General features: G+C 38.4%; 1 protein-coding gene across 15 annotated transcripts in view; it reads right to left on the bottom strand.

Annotated features, from left to right (window-relative positions):
- The window catches only part of SEMA4D (semaphorin 4D), a 105,499-nt gene that overhangs the window by 61,737 nt on the left and 16,919 nt on the right, over window positions 1-26,843 (bottom strand). For 8 of the 15 annotated variants that reach the window (XM_034410036.3, XM_060690579.2, XM_034410039.3 and 5 more), the window contains one exon: window positions 528-605. The exons of 2 other annotated variants lie outside the window; for them this stretch is intronic. The gene's annotated coding sequence lies outside the window, so the exon portion shown is untranslated. Of the gene's footprint in view, window positions 1-527; window positions 606-14,710; window positions 14,829-15,904; window positions 26,833-26,843 lie in introns of those variants that run through there. 5 more of the 15 variants (XM_087886027.1, XM_087886034.1, XM_087886026.1 and 2 more) reach the window with 2 other exon arrangements.

Genomic DNA, 26,843 nt, shown 5'->3' with positions numbered 1-26,843 from the left:
TATAAAATGGTAAAAAAGGTATTAAAATAGCTTTTTTTACCCTCTTTTTCAAAAACAGAAAGAAGGAAGGGATATAGAACAATGAAGGAGAAAGGTAACAAAAATTCTAAAGATCAGGTTGTTTGAAGACCCTAAGGAAACTCCTTTTGTTAATTAAAGCTATTTAACTATATGTGGTAACAAGCTTCAATGAAATGTATTGCCATTTTAAAAGCTTTATGTTTCTCCAATTTAAATGAAAACAGTCTTTGTATAAACTGGTATTTTCCTTTGTTCTCAAACATATCAAATAAAGACTAGAAATTGAATTTATCCAACCATCTTCTATTACATTAGTTTCTTTTGACATTTTCTGCTCCCTCATCACATTTGTGTTTTCAGAATCATAATTGCCCTTCCGTCTCCACAGACTGAAGATATGAGGACACAAGCAATAATATACTTTATTCCCAAAGGTTCTGAAAGAGGGAGAGACACACACACACACACACACACAGAGAGAGAGAGAGACAAAAAATGCAACTTACTGGCAACAAAAGCCTTGTAGCTGTTGAAGGAATCTTCCCACATGGTATCCAGAGAAGCCACGATGAGGAAAACAAATCCTACAATAGGTTCAGAGAAAGAAAAAGAGAAAGAGAAAGAGAGAGAGAGAGAGAAAGAGAAAGGGAGAACGTCTTGTTAGTAATGCCATTCCAGTGAAAACGCCTTCTCTTTATGCCCAGGAGAAATTTGGAATGCTAAGTACATCTTTCTTGTAAGTGTTATTAAGCATCTTGTTCTTATAGCATTATTAAAATCTACAATCATGCAACAAATGACTCTAATAATACATCACTTATGACTTTCATCTACATCTATACTATTACAATAGATTTATTCCTCTATTTCTCTAAAGGACCTTTATGGACACCCAGCTCTTTGGCTGTCCCTGTCTGACCCTCAGGAGGTCAACTGGAAATTAGAAATCAAATATAAATAAGACATGACATATATTCTTACCAGTAGCAACTAATCAAAACCGTATCATTTACTGCTCTTTATAAAGCAATAAAATTAATATTGAGTTAAATTAAATTCAGTCTATTGGTTTGTCCCTCCACAACAGTCCCATTTTCTTATGTGGCCCCTGGGGAAAATTGCCCATCCTTGCTGTAGAGCCGAGGTGTCAAACTGAAGGCCCATGGGCTGGATGCATCACATGCAGGCCACGCCCACTCCAGCTCCACGAAGGGGAAAAACGTTGTGATATGTCACATCATGGCAACATGATGCAGTGAATTTGACGCCCGTTATGTAGAGCATTACTTTTTTAAAATAGAAAAAGAAAAAAAAGGGAAGGAACTGCCTGGGAACCAATTTGCGAAAAGAGTTGGATTTTATTATTATATGAAATCAGAATTCTGAAACTCCCATTTTAGAATTCTGATTTCATATAGTGGGTTGTAATCAGAAGCTGAATCAGTTTCCCACTATGGGAACGAATAAATTTTACAAGATACAGGAACTTTCTACTGTTGCAGTTCATACCACAAACACCCTTATGTGTTGATTCTTGGTTTTATGTCTTCTTCCACCCACTGTAAAGTGTGACAGTAAAATATACTTCTTGTGAAACAAATTCAAGTCAAAGGTCTCTGGAGTGTTTGCTACTATCTTGACAGGCTGAGACACAATACCCTTGCCTGTGGTAGCTGCTGCTCAATTTTTTGTGTCTGAAATCTGAAGACAGTGTGACAGATCACTTCCAGTTCAGCCTGTCAATTTGGCATTCTTGAAGTCCCAATTCATGAAGTAGGCCGTTACACTAAAATCACTGATCTTCCATATTTGTGTTCATACTGTATAGTATTTATACTTCTTAGTTTGATTGTTTTTCTCTTCCCTCCTTGGTCAAGCACACACTGGGCACTGCATCAGAACAAAAAGATTTATCTCTTCCCTTCCACAAACCCAGCACAAAGTCAAAACTAAGATTGCTTTACCTGGAGATGCCAAGATACTTAAATTCTACAAATAAACTTATTATGAGAAATTAAATCTATGTCCTAAATTCCAAAGATAAGCCTTATTCAGACTCCCTTTATACCGTAGCTCTCATAAAAAGCATGTTTTATGATCCTTCCAAAAAACACATAGAGTTCATCAAAATTAAATTCAGTATTGTAAGGTTATTTATATAAGAACAGAGTATTCTGATGCACTTGAAAGTAATGTAATTTGACCCATTAGATTTTTTTAAAACACCTATGGTGGGAGTGCTGACCTTCAAGTAAAGGAAAACCTTTAAATGTTCTGTTGACATCTGAACTACAGAAAGAACAAAAATATCACCTCCCGTACCATCTGTATACAGCCTTCGACTTTGCCCTCTGCTTTTCTGTTTATTACGGTTTATTTGAAATGATGGCAACTTATAATTAACAAACTAAAACCAAAGCAGAATCGTTTTTCTGAAGTTTCAGAATTTTGCCAGCTTTGAAAAATTACACCATTGATGTTTAAAAGCATATAAATTGTTTCACATTATGAAGAATTTTTTTTTAAATATCTAAGATGATATTCTATACAGCAATTTATATCTAAAAACTAGTCCTTTCACTTATAGTTTGTAGGAAAAACTGGAAAGTCCTGTCACTGCTTCTTGGCTGATAAACTGCTGCTCAACAAATAATCCTTCTCTGTTCTTCTATAATAAAGAACTATTAATCCTTTCAACAATTGCCTTCTTTTGCCATTTTACAGTACAAATCAATATGAGCCCTAAGAAACATCTCAAGCTGAACACGTGATACATTGATTAAGGGGTAATTCTCTGTATGTATAAATAAAGCACACAGCATTTATAGAAAAATGATGTTCAGAAATGCTATTATTTAGGCTGTACAGGGTTCAAAAATAAAAGACAATGAACTGTTCTTCTTTTGGAGACTAGAAATGATAGAGGATTGGTTCACCAACTTTCATATAGTTCAGGCAGCTTTCGCCATTCCCCTTTTGTCAGCACCCATGCACAAAGACACCCTGTTAAAAACAACTCCACCAAGGAGAAATGTTGATTAATTCTTATCAACTGTACAGTAAGTTAAAATGTTGTGAGTTAGGACTATATTTTTCCTGAGAGCCAAAAAGAAGTATATCTCATATGACCCTCAGTAACAGGGTAAATAATATTTGTTACATGAGAAGAAGGCAATTGTTTGGTCTTCTGGTTCACTATAATGTTAAAAGCATTTTGTGAATGCTTCAATAAAAGGCTGCCAAAGGAGAGATTGTTATGGCACTATAAGCAACACTTTGTCTTTTAGAGCTGTGCATCATTTTGCATCTGAGGGCAGAAAGGTGCTTTGGCAAGTGCAACTCCTGTGCCGATGTATCTTCTCCTGGAATCACACTGAAGCCACAAAGGGTGGACAAATGGTTGGATCAAGTTGTTCAAAGGAGCTGCAACCAGAGACTTCCCAGGTAACCTTTCTGTCACACTTGTAAGTGGCTGAAGGGAGGGAGGTAAGGAAGGCACTGAAAACACTGGAGCATGGGGGAGCTGGTGGGATGGGAGCTGCTGAGGAGAGATGGTGAGAGAGATAGTGTCCTACACACCAGGCTTTATTCTATTTCTCTGGCAAACTATTGCTTCAACTGGAACCCAGAACAAAGCATTCTAGGTTACAGTTCTTCTAAAGATGGTGGTACTGAGACTATTTAGCAGTATTTCTCAAATATAATACAGGTATTCCTTAACTTATAACCATAATTGAGCCCAAAATTTATGCTGCTAAGTGAGACATTTGTTAAGTGAGTTTTGCCCCATTTTACAACCTTTCTTGCCACAATTCTTAAGTGAATCATTGCAGTTGTAAGTTAGTAACAAGGCTATTAAGTGAATCTGGCTTTCCCCATTGACTTGCTTGTCAGAAGGTCGCAAAATCCCGGGACACTGTAACAGTCATAACTAGGAACTGGTTGCTGAGCATCAGAATTTTAATCACATAACCAGGGGGATGCTAGAACAGACATAAGTGTGAAAAAAAGTAATAGGTCACTTTTTCAGTGCCATTGTAACTTTGAACAGTCACTAAATGAACTGTTGTAAGTGGAGGACTACCTATAGTTTGTTCCAGGTTGGGAACAAAACATATTTTCCATTCCACATATACTCCTGCTTCTCATGCCATACCTGGGCACTAGTACTCATTCAGTACTAGAAGGTGCCATTATTAATTATTCCTGAATTACAGTACCCAATGGATCTGAAGGGCGACAGGTTAGAGAAAGATGACTTAATATCCAAAATAAGTCATTTTTTAAATTAAACATTGTAATACAAAATAATGAAGCAAGTAAAAAGAGAATTTTAGAAAATCTATTTTTGGTGTTATATACATATTGTTGATTCAGATCATATCATTAACAGTGTAATCAGTCAATAAATATACTTTTTTCTTTATGTTACAGCATTCCTAGAATAACAAATAAAAAAGCAAACCTATTTAATTACTTGGCTTTGTTGCTATTTCTGATTGCTTTAGAAATGTTCCTGCTGAAGCTGGAAAGCTTAATTGATTTAATAAGCAACATGCTTTTTCCAGTGTTGAAATCCAAATTTTTTTTACTACCGGTTCTGTGGTTGTGGCTTGGTGGGCGTGGCAGGGGAAGGATATTACAAACTCTCCATTCCCACACCACTCTGGGGCCAGGCAGTAGTAGTATTTGCGGTTCTCCGAACTACTCAAAATTCTCCAGAACCTGTCAGAACCTGCTGGATTTCACCCCTGGCTTTTTCCCACTTTCCAAATGTTAATAGAAAAAATTCAGAGTAGTTTTGCAAGGTCACCATATGTCCCCCACCCCTCCCAATCCATTTGGAACTGAATCAAATGGAAATTATCAGTCTCTGATCAGCTGTCACACAACTGCAAGTTTGAACACTTTAAACTGACAATCTGTTTTCTGCAAGTTGAAACACCATTCATCTTTTAGACCTTCTTTTATTCCACAGGTCAGAGCACTTCAAAAGCTGAAAATGTTGCATCGTTACATAGTTTAACCCAAATGCATTCATTTTTTTCCCACTTAAGCATTTCTTAGCACAGTCAAGCCTCATCATGTCCACAACAGCCTCTCACAACAAAATAAGAAGGAAAACATGCTGTTGCACAGAGCCATTTGTGCTGCAATGCAATGCAAAGCGTTTAACCCACAGATATATTTATCTGGTCTCATGTATTCAGAAAGCCATATGAAAGAGTTATTGTGAAACCACCCATTTATTTTTGAAATTACCCAAATAGCAAAACATCTAAGGTATGTACATGTCCCCAAACTCTTTAAATCTAAATAATACTATTTCTTCTAAAGAAATTTTGAAATACTATTAAGCTTCATAAGAATTCTTATTATTAAACTATAAACCTTAGGCCCATTAGCCACTTTGCATCAACTCATAATAGCTATAAACCAGTGGTTAAGGCACTAGAGATCTTGAATTCAACTCCTGCCTAAGCCATGAAAGCGAGCTGGGTGATTTTGGGCCCAGTCACTCTTAATTCAGCCAAACTCACCTCACAGGGCTGTTGCTGTGGGGAAAATAGGAGGAGGAAGATTAGTTGGATATGTTTGCTGCTTTGAGTTATTTGTAAAAATAATAAAGGCCAGATACATACATACATACATACATACATACATACATACATACAAACAAACAAACAAACAAACAAACAAACAGAGGTGTACTTCCTTGGGGAGGTGCATATAGAGTCCAGGGGAGGTGTGAAGAACCTTTTTAGTTGTACTTTGTTCTAAGTCCACATTTCCCCAAATTCATTCTATTGTTTTCATTGTTTATTTATGAGTGGTGTTTTTTTCGATTTTTAGGAGAGATGTGAACATCACAGTAAAGAAAGGGTGATGGCAAAAAGTTCAAGAAGCCCTCCTATAAACAACTAGCAATATTTTTCCTCCTGAGCTATTTGTACCAAAAAAAGGGGGGGGGGACCTAACCGGCATAATTTTATACATACATACATACATACATACATACATACATACATACTATTATTATTATTATTATTATTATTATTATTATTATTATTATTATTATTATTATTATTATTATACACACACACATTATACATGCCTAAGGGAGGCCTACAATTCACAAACAGACTTTCATTTCAATAGAAATATCCTAGTAAGAAAGAAGACAAAAAGAAACGAGTTTTCTTCTGCTCAATGTGACTTTTGATAACTTCACAAAAGCAGCAGAATGGAAAAGTAACGGAAACCAATTTTTCCCAGGCTAATGGGAATTTTCAAAATTAGATAGAGCAAGCTTTGAGACACCACACAACTTGGAAATGGACTTGAACAATGCCTTAAGCAATGTCCTACAATAGAGAGGCTTTTGGGACCACCCCATGTCAAACTCCTTCATGCTTCTCATCTTTTTTCTGGGACATTCTTTTGCTACCAGTTCCCAAGGCATTTTCTCACCCTTCCCTTCTCTGTAAGTGGCAAATTTACAAGGTAGTCAAGGCAGCAAGAGAAACCATGAACAATTGGAACTGCAATCTTCATTTCTCATTCAACAAGTTGCATGCCTCTACTGAGCCAATGTGTTAGTTAGAATCTTCTCCAAATAACAATTTCTTATCTGTGTCAGGAAGTCTAACAAGCAGAAACACTATGTTCCTGAAGGGTATTTGGAATGGCTACATCAATTCCAGGTGATAGCTTAAACTAGCTGTTAGAAAGACTAAGTATGAGTCATACAGGAAAAGAATTTACTACTGACTTAAACTAATACAGATGTTTACAAAGATATTATAATCTGTGAAAAAGGTTATACTACTGAGTAATTTAGGTATGTACAAATGAAAAAAACCCAAGATTGCCCAAGCTAAAACTGCTGCTTTTTAAAAAGACTATATTTGGAAATAAATAGAAATAATCCACAATGCTAAGGGAACACCTAGTTTTAAAACATCCTGTTTGTCTGTTTTTAAAATTTGATCTTTTCTTGTCCAGGGTTCCTGCAACCCATTACAGGAGTTATATACTTTTTCAAGATAGGTCTTAATTTTCTGGACCAAGGGTCCTCAATCCCTCGGTCCGTGGACCGACACCAATCCAGAAACCAGTCTACACGAATAAGCAAAGCTGCGTACATGGGATATAGGCAGCACGCAAACCCATGCCCCATCTGGTTCATGAAAAAAAATCTCTCTCCATGGAACCAGTCCCTGGTGCTCAAAAGATTGGAGGCAGTTGTTTTGGACTATAACTGAGAAGAACTTTGAGGGAAAATGATTTATTTCAGCATTATTTCCAAGAAGAGAAGGCCAATGCTAAAATAAATGTATTGTGAATCTTCCCTGCTACTTTCTGGTAACAGCATGTCCAGTTTACTTATTTATACATACATACAATTTGAACTGACCAACTGAATTTCTATTTTTGTGAAATTTACAATGAAATGGATAAAATTTCCTTTTCAATGCCTTGCTCCTTCTAGCAATTGTTAAGGTAATTTTTACTTAATTGAAATATCCAAGGTATTTAATGAAGTCCCTGTGAAAGGAAACACTTTAGAATGGAAATGTTTCCTGAGGTTCATCACTTAAGATTCACTGTGCTGAGGACCTGATGCTTTCTTTTCATTACGACACATTTATTTTTTAACAATAAATGAGAAAGTAAACGTTTTAGTTCTGCAGCTTATTGATAATAGTTTGGGAACAGGAGTGTGTATTTATCTTACCCCTAAAAAAATGTCCATACTAATACACTAATTATTAATTGTTACATTATTCATTAGTATGTTAATGATAAATAATCGAAGGTTCAGTTTCTTATTTGGATAAGAATGTTATCCAAAAGTCAAGTTTTCTTTACAAAACACAAGGATCAGAGGATTACAATCCAGAACAAATTTGCTGAAATGGAACTCATATCTCAATGCTTACATGCTATAAAGCTGGTTAGGAAATGGCTGGCAATGGAACTAGGTGAGTCTACTTTCTCACATGCAGCATCATTCAAAACAAAGCTATGTATCATCTTCTAACAGTTTTAATTATTATTTGGCCTATAGAGCAGTCATTACATTATAAAAGCAAAAATCTAGGCACAGCAGGACAGGGCCTGGATTTACTATTTAGCATATTCCATTTACATCACAAACCCAGTTTAATATCATAGGCTTAACAGTTAACTAATTCCTTTCTGTTTGCAAACCCTACCAAAAGGGAATCCTTGGTCTTGCTGATTCCTGGTCATCCATTGGCATAAGCAAACGTATAATCATATCATCACATGATGCAACTGATATACTTGCATTAGATGTCATGACATTATTACTTGAGCAATAGTGTCAACTATTAGCACATAATAGTATGTGCTCAATGTTCTATTAGTGGAAATATTGTTTGAAGCTGGCTTATTTCTGTTAACTATATTTAAGACGTATCATGCTTGGAACTGGAGACAGAAAGTCATGCTTAGTATTAAAAACAACTCAAGGCAAATTTCCAAAAATTTTCTACCACAGGAAGAAAGGGGAAACTGGGAGAACTCAAGTCTTTTTTTCTAGTTTTATTTTATCCCTAGCAAGGTTAAGATGGTTGCACTTTAAAACCAAACCAGCCAATGAAAATAGATAGACCTCCAGATATTGATACTGATCCCCAAAGCAAAGTGATTTCATGTTAAAAACAATCAATGCATAAATAAGTCAGTGCTAAATTACCCCAAATCACAAACTGAATAGCAAATTACAGAATCCCCTAATTAGGTTTGATCTTATTTAATTAATTTGTTATATCAGTATCTCATCTTTTCTCTGAAAACTCAAGGCAGTTTACTTTTCATTTTATCCCTATTACAACACCTCTTCCAAAATTGATTGACTGGGAGAAAGTAAAAAATCTGTGCTTTTCTACGGCTGATGTCTTGACTGGGAATGTATCTAATAATCTGACATCTAACAAGCATACCACAGCAGCTCTCATTAACTCCCCAACTGTGATCATAAATATGGCTAGATTTTATACTAAAATCATTTACTTGCAAATACATTAACTGACAGATGATACCTAGTGGGAAGGGAAACAAAATCAGGAAAATCCATCAACCACTTTCCTTAACTTGCCCCTTATTAAGACTGAAAAGATAGCTTCAATTGCAGGCCTCAATGCTAAGACAGACAATCTCTTTTGGCAAACAGCACTTTCCAAACCTAGAAAGCTAAGCAAAATATACTCATTCCTTTCGATAAAACCTCATACATTGCTAAAATTGTGCCGTTCTGGAAGCCAACTTGACAGGATGACAATACAAGTAGTATTTTATAGAACATTTAACAATTAAAGCATTGGATCCTATTCTGGCATGCTGTGCTTTACAACTCCATCTGCTCCTGTTGAAACCATATGATAGCTTAACATTTGGGGATTCTTGCTATGGGAGAATAATTTTCTCAATGTTCCTTGTGAACATCATTCAACGTAGGCCGAAGCAACATAAACATGGTGGAATGAGTAAAGATTATTTTGTCTAAAATACCAATGGACAAACTATCTAAATCATTTGCATGTTGAAAATAGTAATTGTCTTCCTTGGTGAACATTCTTTTTGCATACACATATGAAAAATTATACACATACTATTTGGCAGGGGTCTGCTTTGAGTCAGTGTTGACTCCTGGAGATTTCCTGGATAAATCCTTGTAGCTTTCTTAACAAGGTTTTTAGGAAGTGATTTGCCATTACCTGCTTCTTTGGGCTGAGAGAGTGCACCAGCCTGTGTGACCCAATGTCACCCCAGCTAGTTTTGTTCCCAAGGAGGGACTAAAACATATGGTCTCCCAGTTTCTAGACTGATGTCTTAAGCATCAAATTGGCTTTCATTTATATATACATAGAAGCCCAAGTCTAATGAGGAAATTGAAAATAATCACAACACTGCCATTTATCCCAATGAGCTAGAAAATATACCTGTGAAAAAGGAGAGTTGAAAGCTGACAAGAAAATTAAATTCTCAATCAGGTTTCATTCAGATAAGGGCTCAATAAATCAATAATTCAATAATTTCCACAGAAGGATTTTCCACATTTCAAGGTAAAGCAGGCGGCTACAATGGGATTGTGTGTGTTGGTGTCTGCAGTTGCACTCACTTGTTGAGCAGCTTCCAAAGCAGTCCTCCTGACCAGAGGTAACCCTTGTCTCTTTAAGGTTTCAAGCAGAAACTGACTTGTACTCCCGAATGTATAAATGTAGCCTCTAATTAGTAAGATAGTTCCTACTTTATAGTTAACAGTCTAAAAGGCATAACCCGAAATAATAGCCATAACCCAAAATGGGAAGGGAAGAAGAATAAAACAAGGTCAATTATCAGTTTTAAATGTCTTATCATGCCCAGTAGGGACAGAAGTAGAGCAGATAGTGTAATGGAATGACAGCTGCTATTGAGGAAAAACAAACAGCAGCTGGTTTCTCCATGAAATTGTGATTCAAGAATCTTCTCTCCAGCTCCTATCAGGTATATAATCGGGTTGCTTCTGTAGCTAATATATTGCTTTTATATAATTTTATGATTTAAAATTGCCTGTTCTGATGTACCATCCCTAACCCCCGTTAACTTAATTTGATCTGGTATTTAACTTCTTTTTCTTAGCAATACCTTTAAATTGCTGTTTATTCATTATTTAAACTGGGAAATTGCACACACACAAGTGGGCTATGGGCAGGTTCACATATGTGTTTTCTGCTCAATCAACCTGTCAAATAGGAAACTGGTCGGGACTATCAAGAATGGTTGTTGCCTTGTTCTCACATGTCACAACACCCAAAACAAATGCAGACTACTATAGTTGGAATCTGGAATTCTATCTCTATTGTAATTTACCATCTCAAACTTAATTTCTTTTTTTATACTAGAAAAACACTCTATTTGTAGAACATGGCACTATTCTGTTGCAAACAAGATAGAAATGCACTGATGTATTAGCCTTTGCTTTGTGGTGTGTGTGTGTGTGTGTGTGTTTGTATTGTTTAAATATTTTTAACAATTTAAAAACTGCCCAGAATCACTGGGGGTGAGGCAGTATATACATTTAAAATATTAATATGCAATTTAACATTTATCTCAAATTATGATGTATAAATTTCTTTGCACAAGGATGGGTGAATGTGGACGCATGCACTGCTGATAGGCAGATTAATCCAACCTCTTAGCCGTGATACCTATCTATTCCTTTAATGTAATCATAACGGTAACAAGACATATTTCTCATACCTATAAACACTATTGCACTATCTGCAATTCAGTTTAAATGGATTATAAACGTTTTTGAGTACATGCTGAAGCCTGCATTTTTTTTCCCAACCATACCTATTCTTTTTAGGCAGAAAGATAAAAGGTCTACAGAAAAGGCAGAATATTTAAATTATTTGCAGGCAGGGTATTAAGACTTCTTATGGCTTAGTCATGAAATCATCTGCATGCCTACAAGCATTACCACACCTCAGGCTATCAAAAAGAAGAAAGAGTCTAATGGCATTTTAGTTAAAGACTGACTAATTCATTACTGTATAAACTGTAGTTTGCAATTTGTAAGCCTTCAAGTTACCACATGAAATATTTTCTTGCAACAGTCCTCTGGGGTAAATTAGTGTCTTCACCTTCTTCCAGGTAATATTGTGTGACTAAGCAACATGACAAAGGACAGACAGCAACTTAACTCCTAGGAATAATGGCATTTCCTGCTACTCATGCCCTCCTGTAATGTTAAATTGTAAAGCTTTTGAACAAAAGCCAGAACAAAAGCAGTCAGCCCTTTTGAACTCACGACAGTTTTTTCTTTCCTCCAATAGTGCAGTTTGCTAAATTTCAGTACACAAGGGTCTTATTTGAATAATATATTTCACTGTTTTGTCTGATGCTGATCCCCTCAACTCTAGATTTTGCTAAATTGTAACTCGGATTAGAATATGTCACACATAGCCAACCCACTGCCTCCCATTTCAATGGGCCTCAAACCCAGCCTGTCTGAATGGCAGGCAGAAAGATATCCTGTAAGAAATGCATCAAATGCAAAATTAACAGGGCATTAGATTGTTTACCTCACTACTGAAAACGTGGGGGTGAAAATTAGATCATGAAAAATATTCAGTCTGGCCTAGTCGATGTTTTTTTAATGTTTTTGATGAAAAAAATAACATGAATGTATACCAACAGATAACCAGGGACAGACTGAAGGCCTTAAAAAAAGAAGTAGCATCATTAACACTTTGAAGACAGGTGACCTGTTCACCTTACCACACTTTTGAATCCAATACTGTAATAACCGTAAGACTCTTAAAAGCAAAGCATGGAATAGCAATATAGGAATATCAATATGAATATACGGAAAAAGATATCTGACACATTGAAACCTAGGCAGCTCTTCCACTAGGGCAGGGTTACCCAATATTCATTACTGTTATTATGGTTTGTTAAAGTAGTATTTGGTCCATGAACAATCTGAAACAACCTTACTATGGAAAATAGTTAAGCAAGGCAGCATAGATTTAGTAAAAATAAGCATCTTATTATTCCATGATATATAAATTAAAATACTGTATTTTTCGGAGTATAAGACGCACCTTTTCCCCCCCTAAAAGGGGGTGAAAATTTAGGTGTGTCTTATACACCGAATGTAGCCCCGCCCACCTACTGGCCTTCACCCTTTGGCCTCTGCCTCACAGCAGTTACCTCTTTGCAAGCAAATAGCAAGAAAAAACAGCTCCTTTCAGCTTTAGGCACAGCCTAATTAGCACAAGTTGATTGGATCTGCCTCCCGACTCTCAGCTGATTTGCTCTCAGCTGTTTTGCGCAGGGCTCTGCTGCTTGCTGCAAAGAGGTAAATTGCTGGAGCAGATTTTTTTTTCCCTTGTGCTAATCAAGCTATGCTGAAAACGAAAATGAAAGTAAAGCAGGCTGTTTGCTGCAATGTCGCAAAATTAGACAGAGGCAGAGGGAGAGGGAGATTTCTTTTTCTTCTTTTTCCTCACCAAAAAAGGTAGGTGCAAACAATGGGAAATTTAGAGAAAAAGAGGAGAGTTCAAGATTTTAAAACACAAAAGAAAAAAGGAGAAAGAAAAAGGCAAAAATAAAAATGGGAAGGGAGAAAAAGAAATGAAAGAGAAAGATGTTATACATATTTAGAATTGAAATATGAATAGTGGTAAGAAATAAATGGGAAATCATGATTGTAAAAATGAAAGGAATAATAACTGGAATATTTGTCTTTGTATTTTTGAAATCTAGACAATGATAAATTTTTATTTTTTTATTTTTTTTAGAAATATGAATAAGTATAAACTGTAACAATTGAAATACCTTTAATGGTATATGGTGGTGAAAGTAAAAAGGATTAAGTTGTAGCTTGGATAACAGCTAGAACATTTTTAAATTTAATTAGGGAAATAGTAACGATTGAAATATTTTTAATTATATATTGTGATGAAAGTAGAAATGATTAAGTTGTGATTTGGAGGATTATATGGGCAAAACTATTTGGGTTATTGGGAGAGTTTAAGATGTGAAAATGAGTACCATAAGGGGAAAGCTCTATTTAACTAGGGAATTGTAATAATTGAGATACTATTATTTGTATATTGTGTTGAAAGCAGAAATAGTTAAGTTGTGGTTTGGAGGAATATATGGGGAAAATTATTTGATTTATTATTATTGGTAAATATAATTGATTTGTAAGAAATTGGATTGCATGGAAATAATTGGAATATTCATGTTCATATTGATTAATATACAAAAAAGATAATTATATAACTAATTGATTTATATTAAAATGATGAATTTATATTAAATAATTGTAATATTACATAATTAACCAATGTGAGGATGGATATAAAAATAGATGACAATGGGAAGGGGTATAATATAGAATAGAAGGGAAAAATTGAATTTGATTAAGATTAGAGATAAGGATGAAGGTTAATATTGGTTTTTTAAAAAATAGATGAGGAATAAATATGGCAAAAAGGAAATATAGAAATTGTAAATTTAATTGAAATGACTAAATACTGTTTAAATTTGAGAACCGGCCAAATACTCTGTTCAAAGAAAATACATTGTATGTTTGTATGTGTGTTTGTCTAAAAAATAAAAAAAACTTTTTATAAAAAAAGAAAAGGTAGGTGCGTCTTATACTCAGGTGCGTCTTATATTCCGAAAAATACGGTAATAAAAACATAAAATTAACAAGTACATGGGCACTTTCAGGATCAAATATTTATCATGTTCCAAATGAACAAACTCTTTATGAGATTACTTATAGCAGGGGTGTCAAACTCACGTAATTTCAGCAGCGTCATGTGACGTATCGGGACATTTTTTTCCCCTTCGCTAAACCGGGCGTGGGTGTGGTCAGCACATGATGCATCCGGCCCGTGGGACAGGAGTTTGACATTGTCTTATAGTGTCCAACTTCAGAAAACCAGTCACTATTTCTCCCTTGATTCCTTTTTCACACATTTTTATTTTGTAGGTTTGACAGGATCACAGACTATAGTAATGATATTTAACATCTGACTGTAAAGAAGTAATTAGGTAATATAGCAAGAGTTTTAAAAAATCTATTTGTTTTAAATTAAAATAATATATCGTTACTGAGTTTTTAAATAAAACTTGAGTTTATTCATTGGTGACATGCCTTCTTAATAATGCTGTATGTGACAATGGATGTGTGCGGATGATTCACTAGCGCTGAGTTATTTAAAGGGATGACTCCAATTCATTTCCATGGCAATTTGAAGTTATCACTCCGCCAGCTAAGGAAAACAAGGCTGTTAATATCAGAATGCCATTAAGTTATTTCCTTTATTTTCCAACAAATTAATCACATTACACAGAGATAGATAGACAGACAGACACACACACAAAGAGAGAGAGAGAGAGCACTATGTACCTTGAAAAGTCACAACAGATTTAAGATTTCTGATCTGCTTACTGAAAATATTGAAAGCAGAATTCTGTTGCTTCAAGATAAAATATCTATCTATCCATAAATCTAATTTATATAGCCATCCATCTTACAAAAAATGACTCTGGAAAGTGTACAACACTATACTAAAATAATAAATATATAAAAACAGTCACTGTAAAATTTAACAATATTAAAAAAAATTAAAAACCATATGGCACAGGAGAGAGTAATTATCAGCCACAGTAATAAAACTATTCTAAGATTTCACAGAACCCTTGGGACACCCAGGGTTGGTGACAGAGCCAGATCTTGAGGTAACTCAAGGCAATGGAGCTAAACTCAGAAGGGAGGGGATGTTCCAAAAGGCAGGTGACACAGTAGAGAAGGCCCATTTTTGGGGACCTACCAAATGTAGATCCCTGATGGGCAGAAGCCACATCATGTCTTCTCTACCAGAGTTGCTTAGACAGGCAAAGGTAATGTTTAATGTAATGCAATATGTATTTAGGAAATTTGCAATGTTGAGGTAGAGATTACAAGGTTATGAAGTAAAATGACTTTTCCTTCTTTCAACAAACGATTAAACACACAAACATGACGGGTAAAACATGCATGCTTAATACTGCCAATCCAAGGTCCATTTATGGCGATACTAGGATTGCTCCTTCCAAAATTTTTATACAGCAGTTGTCTGTGTGTGTTGGGAATCCTGTGTGTGTTGGGAATAAGACCCTGTCTTATATTTTTTTGAACCCTGAAACTTAAGCACTTGGCCTTATTGCCATGCGCTCAAAAGCCCGATTGGGCTTATTATCAGGGGATGTCTTATTTTGGGGGAAACAGGGTAAGATCTTTAGGATATTTTAAAGTCTCTTTATCTCCTATACTAAACACCAAGGAACAAAACGGACGTTGGCTTACCTGAACGTCCCTTTTCGGGGCGCTGTGACCACAATCCATAGATGGGTTGTTTTCCTCTTGTCCTGACAGCCACTGAGTGAAAATTTCTTCATTCCTTTCTTCGTGCTGTGACCACGTCCCCACTTCCCATGGTCCTTCAGTCTTTTGTCACGAAGGCACAGTCACCTGGTAAAGAAACAAACTGCACAATACAAGTTATTCAGTCTACGCCCCAGCCCCAGAGCAGGAAGCCTGAAGGGGAGGGAATGGATTGTGGTCGCAGCGCCCCGAAAAGGGACGTTCAGGTAAGCCAACATCCGTTTTCCAGTGCGCTGCTCCCACAATCCATAGATGGGATATGCCCAAATTTAAGGTCCCTGGGCGGGAGGCTGACTGCTCCCAGATCCCAGGTCCACAATGACATTCTGTAGCACCCTCCGACCAAAAGAAGCCTCAGCAGACGCGTAAGTATCTATTTTATAATGTCGGATAAAGGGTGAAATCGATGACTATGTAGCTGCCCAACACTGACGCCTGTGTAGCCCAAGCGGCGGTGGAGGCCGCATTGCGTGTAGAATGTGGTAGAATCTTGCTGGGTAGGGGCCTGGCCCTCGACTCATAAGCAGTGGAAATACAGGCCTTAATCCATCGGCCCACTGTGGGAGCAGAGATCTTCAGTCCCATAGATGCCAGGTGAAATGATACCAGCAGGGCTTCGGTCCACCGGAAAGAGGCCGTACGATGAATGTAATGACGCAGACCCCGTTTCACATCCAGCCTGTGCCAGCAAGGTTCCCAGTGGTGCTGAGGTGACGGACAAAACTCCAGCAAAATCAGCTCCTGGGTCCGGTAGAAAAAAGAGTTCACCTTCAGTGTAAAGGTCGGATCTAACCTTAAGACGACCATGTTGGCATGGAAGATGCAGAGATCCTTCCTAATCGACAATGCTGACAACTCAGACACCTTCCTTGCTGACCTGATGGGGAGAAGAAACGCCACCTTAAAGGACAGGTACTTGAGTGCAATGGAACCCAATGGCTCAAACGGTGGATCGATAAGTGTTCGTAGTACAAAGGAAAGATCCCAGGAAGGATAACGGTGCACCGTCGGTGGACACAAATTGGTTGCGCCATGCAGAAACCCTTTGATCCGTGGATGATGGGACAAGGATGGATAGGGGGTGCAAGATAGAACGGTGGACAAAGCTGCCGTCTGTCTCCGCAAAGTAGAAGGTGCGAGTCCTTTCTTCAAGCACGCCTGGAGGAACTCAAGAACCACGGGAACATCCGCTGAAGGTGGATCAACTTGATGTTCGGTACACCATACACAAAACGCCTTCCAAGACGCCTCGTAAATTCGGGACGTAGACGGTCGCCTAGAGGCTTGTATAGTGCCAATCACCTCGTCTGACAGTTGGTCCCTCCGCATGATGATCCTCTCAAGTGCCAGACGGTCAACCGGAGCCACTGGGGCTCCAGATGACAGATGGCTCCCTGGCACAGAGAGAGTCGCTGCGGAGGAATCACCCATGGACGAGATGCCGACAGCGCCACCAGGTCCACGTACCACTGCCGTCGCGGCCAATTTGGGGCCACCAGTAGAAGCTCTGCGCTTTCTGCCAGTAGTTTTTGGATCACTTTGGAGATGAGGGGAATCGGCGGAAACGCATAAAGCAAGCCCTCCGGCCACGGGCATCTGACGGCGTTGTAGTCCTCCGCACTCGGATGTGGGTACCTGGAGATGAAACAGGGGAGCTGCGCGTTCAGGTGACTGGCGAATAGCCCCTTGATCGGCATCCTGAAACAAGACGTGAGTTCCTGGAATAGGCAGGGTGGAGCAGCCACTCCACCGGGTCTATCTGCTCCCTGCTGAGCCAGTTCGCGCGGATGTTGGCCACCCCCGATATGTGGTCCGCCGTGATGGATAACAGATGACGTTCCGCCCAACGGAACAACCTTTCCAACTCGAGCATCAACGATTTTGCCCTTGTACCTCCCTCCCGATTCACGTGTGCCTTGGCGGAGATGTTGTCCGTGAGGACCAACACGTGGGTGCCTTCCAGGGTGGACTGAAAGTGAAGCAGTGCCAGCCGAATTGCCCACAATTCCAGCAGGTTGATGCTTTTCTGCTTTTCGTCCAGTGACCACTGGCCCTGCACCACTAGATGTAATAGGTAAGCGCCCCAACCTTGGAGGCTGGCGTCCGAGGTCAGGACCAGGCGGTCCGGCTCTAGGAAGTGACAACCTTGTCTGATCGCTGGGGAGGTCCACCAGCGAAGAGATAGATGCACCTGCGGAGGCAGTTGCACCTTGTGTGTCGATGTGCTGCGTCCCGTCCGTTGAAAGGGGAGAAGATGCCACTGAAGCAGACGATAGTGACTTCTGGCCCAAGGTACAATGTTGAACGTCGACACCATCTTTCCCAATAGTTGCGACAGGAGCAGCAGGGAGACTGACCGGTGAGCCAGGACTTGAGTGACCGAGTCCACGATGCTCTGGATCCTGTCTGGGGACAGAAACACCTGCCCCCCTGCCGAGTCTGTCACCGCCCTAAGATGTAGGATATGAGTGGACGGGACCAATTGGCTCTTTGGAACATTGATTGTGAAACCGTGTTGTTGAAAGGTGGTGATCACACGGTCGATATATTGGTAGGCTAGTGCAGGCGAGGTGGACAGGACCAGAATATCATCCAGGTAACTGAGGACCCAGACTGGAACGGCTCGCAATGAGGCAGCCACCACTGCCACCAGTTTGGTGAACGTTCTGGGAGCAGAGGAGAGTCCAAAGGGCATTGCACAGTATTGATAGTGACTGCCTGCGTACTCGAACCGGAGATATCGACGATGGGAAGGGTGCACCGGGACATGAGGTCCACGGACTGCAAGAGATCCCCCTTCCTGACACACCCCAGAATCAAGCGAAGGAAGTGCATCTTGAATCTGCGATAACGCACCGACAGATTCAAGGTTTTCAGGTTGAGGATCCCCCCTCCAGCCCCCCAAGTTTTTGGGGACCAAAAAGAGAACCGAATAGAATCCGGTGCCCTGATGTTCCAAAGGGACCGGTTCTATAGCATTGATGGCTAGCAGATGGCAAATCTCTCTGTCCATCAAACATTTCCTGTCGAGCGAAGTCAGTATCGGGCAACGCACGAACCGGTGTGGTGAGAATCCAGTGAATTCAATTCGTAGACCCTGTGAGATGGTACGAAGGACCCACTTGGCTGATGTTGACCCTTCCCATCGATGGTAAAATTGCTGCAGACGGCCGCCGATGGGGGCGAGAAGTTGGGCGTCACTTGCCTCGACGGAAGGACTTGTACCCCGCTCCATGTGCTGGTCTTCTGGTCGAGTGTTGGGATCTACCACGATCTCTGAATTGTTGCCGATCCTGGAAACGGTCACTGCCATATGCTGAAGAGGACCTTTCCGTTGCGAAAAGGACCCCCCTGGTCCAGAGTAAGCCCAAAAGGGCTGCCGCTGAACATAAGGAGTGTAACAGCGCTCAGGCCTCCGGTATGAGGAAGGAAGCACTTTTCTCTTGTCCTTATCCTCAATTAATAAAGGGTCCAGGGCGGCCCCGAACAGGTTGGCACTCTGGTACGGGGCAGACGCCAGCTTCCATTTCGCCTTGGCCTCTTCTTTCCAGTTGCGGAGCCAAAACAAGCGCCTGGATGTAACAGTTGAGGCCAGCATACGGGAAGCAAATTTCACTGAATTCAGCGAGGTGTCTGCAGAATATTCGGTGGCAGCCACAATTTTATTAATATCTTGGTGCCACCTGGTTTCTTCAGGAGGGAGACATTCCTGCAGTTGTCTGAGCCAGATCAACGCTGCCCTATTAAAAAACGATGTCGCTGTGGCAGTTTTGATTGCCCAGGCCGCCGCCTGGTGTGCCTTCCGAAAGGACAATTCGGTCTTTCGGTCTTCCGATTTAAGACCATCCAGTGGTCTTCCGTTTTCCTGCATGAGCATGCATGCCGGCCAGCTGATCATCACACATGCATGCCTGCCAATAACTGGAAGACTAGCTAGCCAGCGCGCATGTGCATGCCGGAGACCAGAAGTTCATTTTCGGGTGCACGCATGTGCCCTGGGTAGTTCCGAGTTGCAGCGCGTGTGAAGCGTGCACGTTCCCTTTTCAGCAGTCAGTGCCGAAAAGGTTTACCATCACTGCCCTAGAGTCTAGACCATAACATTCTCCTTCTCTCCCTCTCCTCCCCCCCACACACAAACACAATCCTCAGTAAAGCCTCTGTGTTAAATGAAATGCATTTCTTGGTAACTTAATTATAATTTTATTTTTTAAAAGCTGTTTGTCATGCAGCTTAAATGCACAAAAATATTTAATTCATGAACGCAAATAAAATGTTTGAAAAGAATTCACATTGGGACAACTATGAACCCGAATACAATTTAATAATAACCTTTATTTGCATGATTCTTAGCCTGGTTCCTTGTAATCTTTCTACTCAAGCAGAATTATGCAAATACCAATGCTTTCAGTATCTTATACCACAAGAAACTGTACAGTTTCATGTTTTTGTTTGGACCGTTTGAAGATAAAGGCTTACTTGAATCCAGGCAACTGAGATTTGCTATCGAGTGGAAAGATCCTGAGAAAACTCCTGAGAATGACAAGATTCTAAAGACTATTTTAAATTTTAAATCCCTTGCAGTCCAACAACATTTGACATCAATACTACTTTCTTTAAAGGAAAACAAATCCAATATTGAAGAGAAAGGTCAAACATTCATTGTGAATGTATCTGCCTTGGCAAACACTGTTCAAATTATGATGAGAGGAGATCACATTATCACATTTTATATTACATTAAGAAGTTAAAGTTAACAAAGCAATCCCTATGTGTTATTGAATTTTGCTAATAATCCAAAATACATTTATGATTTTAAAAAGCCTCACTGAATTCTAATGACATTTCTTCTAACAATCTACCACTGAAATCACTGACCTAAATGGCTGAGCTCAAGCCTATTAAGTAAGAGTCTATTAAGTCTCTTTAAATTTAATATACATAATAAGCATATGTTGGATTGTTATCTAAATCTTGCACAGGGAATTACCCATTAAGCAGCTCACTTTTTGTTCATTTGTGTAAGAATGGAAACAAAAATGTAATTGGGCCCTCACTGTCTCCTCTCTTAAACTGTATATCATAATTATCTCTCTGGCTCCAAATGAATTCTTTAAGATTCCCACTGGAAGTAGTCAGTGTCAGTCTCTAATCACTTGCCAGAAAAGGAGCAATTAGAAGCATTTTTTTTCTCTTTAGTAAGCTGGCTCCAAATATTTCACTTTTCATCTAGAAATTGAATAAATGTCGATTATCATATTCCCAGCACTATTTTAAAGCTGCCCACCAAGAGAAAAAAAATGTCCTCATGCAGGATATAATTCTCACTTGAAATACATATAAGGGTCTGTATAATTGTGCATAAAAGACTATTGGTCCTGGACTGCAAAAATCAGTTTGGTTAATGGCAAGATGGGAGCAAAAAAGATATGAACTTCAAACTCTCTGACAACCATCTAGAGTCATTTATATTTGTACTGTAGATCTGGTAACCCTAATATATTGTATATACATTTATTTTACAAGAAAAGTATTTAGTGGATGTGCTCACTATTATTAAACATAATTTGCCTTACTTTTGTTTTCACATTTTATAATGCAGTGTCACTTGTTCAGATGGGCAGCTATAGAAATCAAATCAAATCAAATCAAATCAATCCTATTAGTAAGGTTGCACAGTTTTATGGAAAACAATTCCAAGTGTTAAACTCTTGTGTCAACCTTTCGGTGGAATCATTTCAAAGTAGTAGGGCCAGTGTCAAATATTAGGCAATCCAGTCTTCTTGATAAACAAGATTTCACATTATCAGATGAGAGATTTCTTTTAAATCATGAAACTTCCCACAAAATATGTTGTAAATTAATGGAAGCACATGAACCCTTCCTGTTTTCATACACAATCCCATTATGGCCTGTTTTGTGCCATTATAGGTAGTTGGGACCAGCAACTCTTGAAGTGGTTGGTAAATTAATATCCTTATGATCCTACTTCAGCTTTCCTTGGGTTTACGACCTACAAAGGTCATAAATGCAAAGATTGGTCACAAAGTTACTTTGTCTTCATTACCATAACTGAAATAAATGGCTGCTAAACAAAGTAGTTGCTAAATGAAAAAATATCTGTATTGTAATGCACTGTGTACGCATCCATTCTATCAATTCTTTTTATCAAAACTGACTTTTTCCTTAGCTCTTAAATTGAGAGTTTAAAACATTAGAAGAAGTGACTATTTACTGTCACTAATGACACAGATATGAATGTACAAGAATTTAATGAAGCAATTAGGATAGCCAATATTGGAGAAATGATATCCATTAAGTTACAAAGAGTCAGAATTGGTTGAGCAATTAATAACTAGGTAATATAGTACAGATGAACACATTCAAGAGAAGACTTTAAAGAGAAAGCACATTCTCAGGATGTGAATGTTTTGTGGTGTGGCAGCCATTCTGTAAAGAGGTAAGTCTCTCATGATATTAGCCTGACTTGGCAGACTTAAGATCAAAAAAATCAGTTCCTTTTATTTATTTATTAGATTTCTATAGCCACACATCTCAACAAGTGACTCTGGGTGACTTTTGCTTAGATAATGGTTCTTGACAGTCTATAGAAAAATGAAATCTCAGACATAATTAATTTCAGTAAGAATTCTGCATCTTGCATATATCACTTATCATCTTGCATATTCTTAGAAAATAAACATAGGCGACTCCAAAGTGGTAGTCTTTTGAAAATATATACATTTATGCAGAAAACACCTAAAAGAAGTTGAATTGTAGAAAGCACCTGCAGAGACTCTATAAGAAATCACACATAGTAAATTACATACTGATAAACTGGTATCTTTTGAGGGATGATATAAAATTCAAAATGTGATACTGGCTCAAAAGAATTAGGATCCTTACCTTAGTGTTACTGTGTACCAGGTTACTTACTCAACAGTAAGTATATAATAAATTATGGATATAATAAATTATGTCATAAAGTAAAACGTGAACTTACCTCACCAGAAAAATTACAGGGGGAAATTCAGCCAGGAATTTTTAAGAGATTGACATGAGCAGGAAGATATCAGTTCTATCTAATTCTCCAAGATGTTGTATTCCGTAAAGGTGTAAAAAGATGGCTCTGTGGCCTTTCGTGGGGTGTGCAATGTAGCATGTAGCTAGGGGGCTGGTTAGTGCCCTGAAAGCCCTTCCCCTGCCTTTTAATTAATTTTTAACATTCCTTGGCTCTTTCAAACTTTATATACTGTTTTTGTATTTTTAATATTTTGTTGTACTCTGCCCAGAGTCCCTTTGGGAGGGACATGAGTGGTTCTTAAATGTAAATGAAATAAATGAAATAAATTTGTGATAATGACTTGATACAATAAAACATTCTACTTAAATTCTAAGTATTCCTTGAGTAGTTAGCTGCACTTGACTGAAATTATGCATCAGAATAGAACGAAGAAAAGGGACAAGAAAGTACAAACGCTATCAGAACAGTGATTATTAAAATAGAAAGCATACATTTTACTCCAAAAGTTAAAATGAATTAATAGGAATTTTGTATAAATTACAGTAAGTTTCAATCAAGGCAAAATACATCAAAATTGGGCAAGTGACCAAAATCAATTAATCATTAATCTGGCAAACAAACAGAAAAAGCTGTCATCCTGCTTTAGAAATGAGTTTCCTTTCAAACACAAATAAAATAAGAAATGAGATATAGAACTAAGGAATATGTATATAATAACAAACCCATAAATTCTGACTGCTTATGATGCTATTTCAGAAATGCCTTAATATCTGTCCATCAAGCCCCACTTTGATGTAGATCTTTCTAACAGGAAATCTCAGGGATTGAACTTGTGATCATCTCTTAACTTTGCAATTAAGAAGGTTTCCCTTCTAAGCCAATGCAATGTGAGGAAGGAGACGTCACTCATCTCTGCTTGACACAGATTATTAACATGGGTACATGAGAGAGGAGCACAGGAAGATAAAGTTTCAGCTCTCATTCAATAGGCAATTCTGGAACTGATATACATTTTTAGCCTAGTCTAACTAATGGAGTAGTTGGAACGTAAAGTTGGAACTGTCTATCTATCACCCAAGCTCCTGTAGGGATTTAAACTAATTAAAATGATTGATAATTCATTTGCACTGACAAATCAACATTAATTTAAATATTTTAGGGCAGGAGTGTCAAACTCAAGGTCCGCGGCCCGAATCTGGCCCATGGGGTGCTTAAATCTGGCTCGCGAGGCTGGCTTGAAAATAGCAAAGGACAGGCCTGTGGTGCCTCTGGCAGCCAAAACTTTGCTGTTTGGCCAGAAAAGTGCTGCAGGAGGCTGTCCAGGCCGAAAATGGGATGCGCAGCAGCCCCACATGGCCCCTGCGCGGCCCATTTTGGCAGCAAAGTGCTGTAGCAGGTGTCAATCCCGTCTCTCCTTCCCCCCCCCCACCCCCGTCCAGTCCACGGAGAACTGCAATGCTGATCCAGCCCTGAAAGAAATCCAGATTGACACCCTTGTTTTAGGGACTAAAGGGTCGTAAAAAGTGAAGTTTTCTTTTTTCCTTCAACATGCTAATGTTTTAAAACCTTAAGACAGAAACCTTTAAAACCTTAAATCAGAAAATCTAGATTTAACCCAGATAGTTTTCTCATCCTCTCAAAACAATAAAGCCATCATTGAAATAGGATTTGGGAGGTTGAAAATTTAGAGTTGTACAAGTTTTAAGCCCAGAACAATTGCTTCAATTTCATGATAGGTTATTACAAATTAATAGTAGTACTCCAATGATATTCTGGCCTATCTCATAATATTCTGAGCATGAAACTGGACAGTTCTGAGTTCAAACCATTTCACAAAGGGACAGGACAGCAATGGAACTCAATACATTAAGCCCAAACCAGCAAATCATAATATGGAACATATGAATCAACAGCAGACAAATCTGTGATTTACGTATAGTATTATAGGGAAAGAAAAGAACAGGCAAAAGAAAGAAAAAAAAATGAGAAGTCTTTGTAAACATCTCTGGATCCTTGATGTGACATAATGTTTGTCTTGATAAAGTGATATAAAAATACACATGAACTTACTGTAGGAAGTTAGCACCCACCCCTCTCCTGGAAGAATGAAATATTTTAGGAAATATTAAAAAGGCAGAATATTATATTTCCCTGGATGAGAAATGGATATGCATGTTTTGAAGCAGCTCCCATCTTCCTGCCCCCATCCTTTGTCAATGGGCCATTAAGACCTGGGCCAGTCTATTCTACATAACAAAGATCTACCTCCTTCAGCCATGGTAGGAATTGCCAAAGATCCAACAAAGATAGGATTAGCCCTCTACACAATAGCAGCAGAAACTCACCACATGTGACCTGGGAAGCATGTGACCTGGGAAACACATGTGACCATCAGCCAGCAAGGCTAGCTAAGACCCCTACCCCCTGGGAGTCTGACAACCAATCAGGATATTCTTTCGGGGGCCCAAGAAATGCAAAGCCAGAGAGAGCATAAAAACCCGAGGATTTACTGTATCTGCCCTTTTCTGTTCAGGAACTCAAGCTATGTGATCATGTCCACCATTAAACCATCTTTCCAAGCAGTCTCCATGTCTCCAGTGTCTTTTTCCCCACTTGAAGCAGAACCCAGAAGCAGATTTCTTCCTACATTACACATAAAGTTCCCAATGAAATACCTGAATAATTTTCTATGGTGATTCTCAGCCATCCAGGTCATAATTGTCCCAAACTTGCTTTTTCAAGAGGCAACTCGACTTTGTTCTTCTTCTTTGAAGACGTTTTGCTTGTCATCCAAGAAGCTTCTTCAGCTGAAGCTTTTTGGATGCGAAGCGAAACGTCTTCAAAGAAAAATAAGAAAGTCCAACTGCCTCTTGAAAAAGCACCCTTGGAACACCTGAATCATTTATTGACTCCGATCTACCAGCCCCATATTATATTGAACAAAACTATTTTGTACAAGATAAAGATCTATATTAATGATTGATCTCATATTCTAATATTTTTCAGCAAGCACTGATATAATCAGCATTCTGCTGCAAACTGCATCAGCTTGCCAGAAAAGGAAGTAGGCAAAACCATGCAGACAAAGTGATGGAAATAAAAGTTAATGTTTAAAAGAATAGAAAGCACTGCTATTTGAAATCTAGTTCCTCCCCACAAATACCCTATAAAAAGTTTTGGCATAAGGTAAGCATGACAAAAAGTCTCAAATGAGTACTTAACACAACATGTATTATTTGATGACACATACAAGTAAGCTTTGAGGTCAATAAAAGTCACAGAATTCTCACCACCTGAAGCTTTTTCTTCCCAACATTTGACCCTGCAGTTTCAAAGGCAGTCTGCTATGTCTGATTCTATAATTCTGAAGGTATTATACTGTATGCAAACTTGCTAAGTCCAGACTATGGCTATTACTTTAAAAAACTATGTGTTTACGAATTGGAAATAGTTAGCAGTTTTTAGTTTCTCTATTTGAATTTCTCCAGCAAATTAGTCACAGTCAATGTTACTTCCTAAATCATACTATAAATTTGTAGAGTTTATGGTTTAGAACAATGCTTCTCAGTCTTAACAATTAAGACATGTGGACTTCAACTCCCAGAATTCTCCAGTCAGTACTGTTGAGAAATACTGAGAAATATTGAGAAAACAGACTGGACAACAATTTGACTGGGAAGGCTTCTGCCTTGAGGAAGGGGTTGGACTAGAAGACTTTTGAGGTCTCTTCCAGCCCTATGATTCAGAAGAACTTTCGTTTTTACAACATAGAGCAAATAAATTCTGAAAAGGTGTTACAATATTTAAGATGCCAAATGTTTCAACTGTCTTAATCACCTT

The sequence above is a fragment of the Pantherophis guttatus genome, chromosome 2 (genome assembly GCF_059756535.1).
Source record: "Pantherophis guttatus breed Tessera chromosome 2, ASM5975653v1, whole genome shotgun sequence".
NCBI classification, from domain to species: domain Eukaryota; kingdom Metazoa; phylum Chordata; class Lepidosauria; order Squamata; family Colubridae; genus Pantherophis; species Pantherophis guttatus.
The sequence above is the reverse complement of the archived record's forward strand: the minus strand, read 5'-3'. Positions and strand labels throughout refer to the sequence as shown.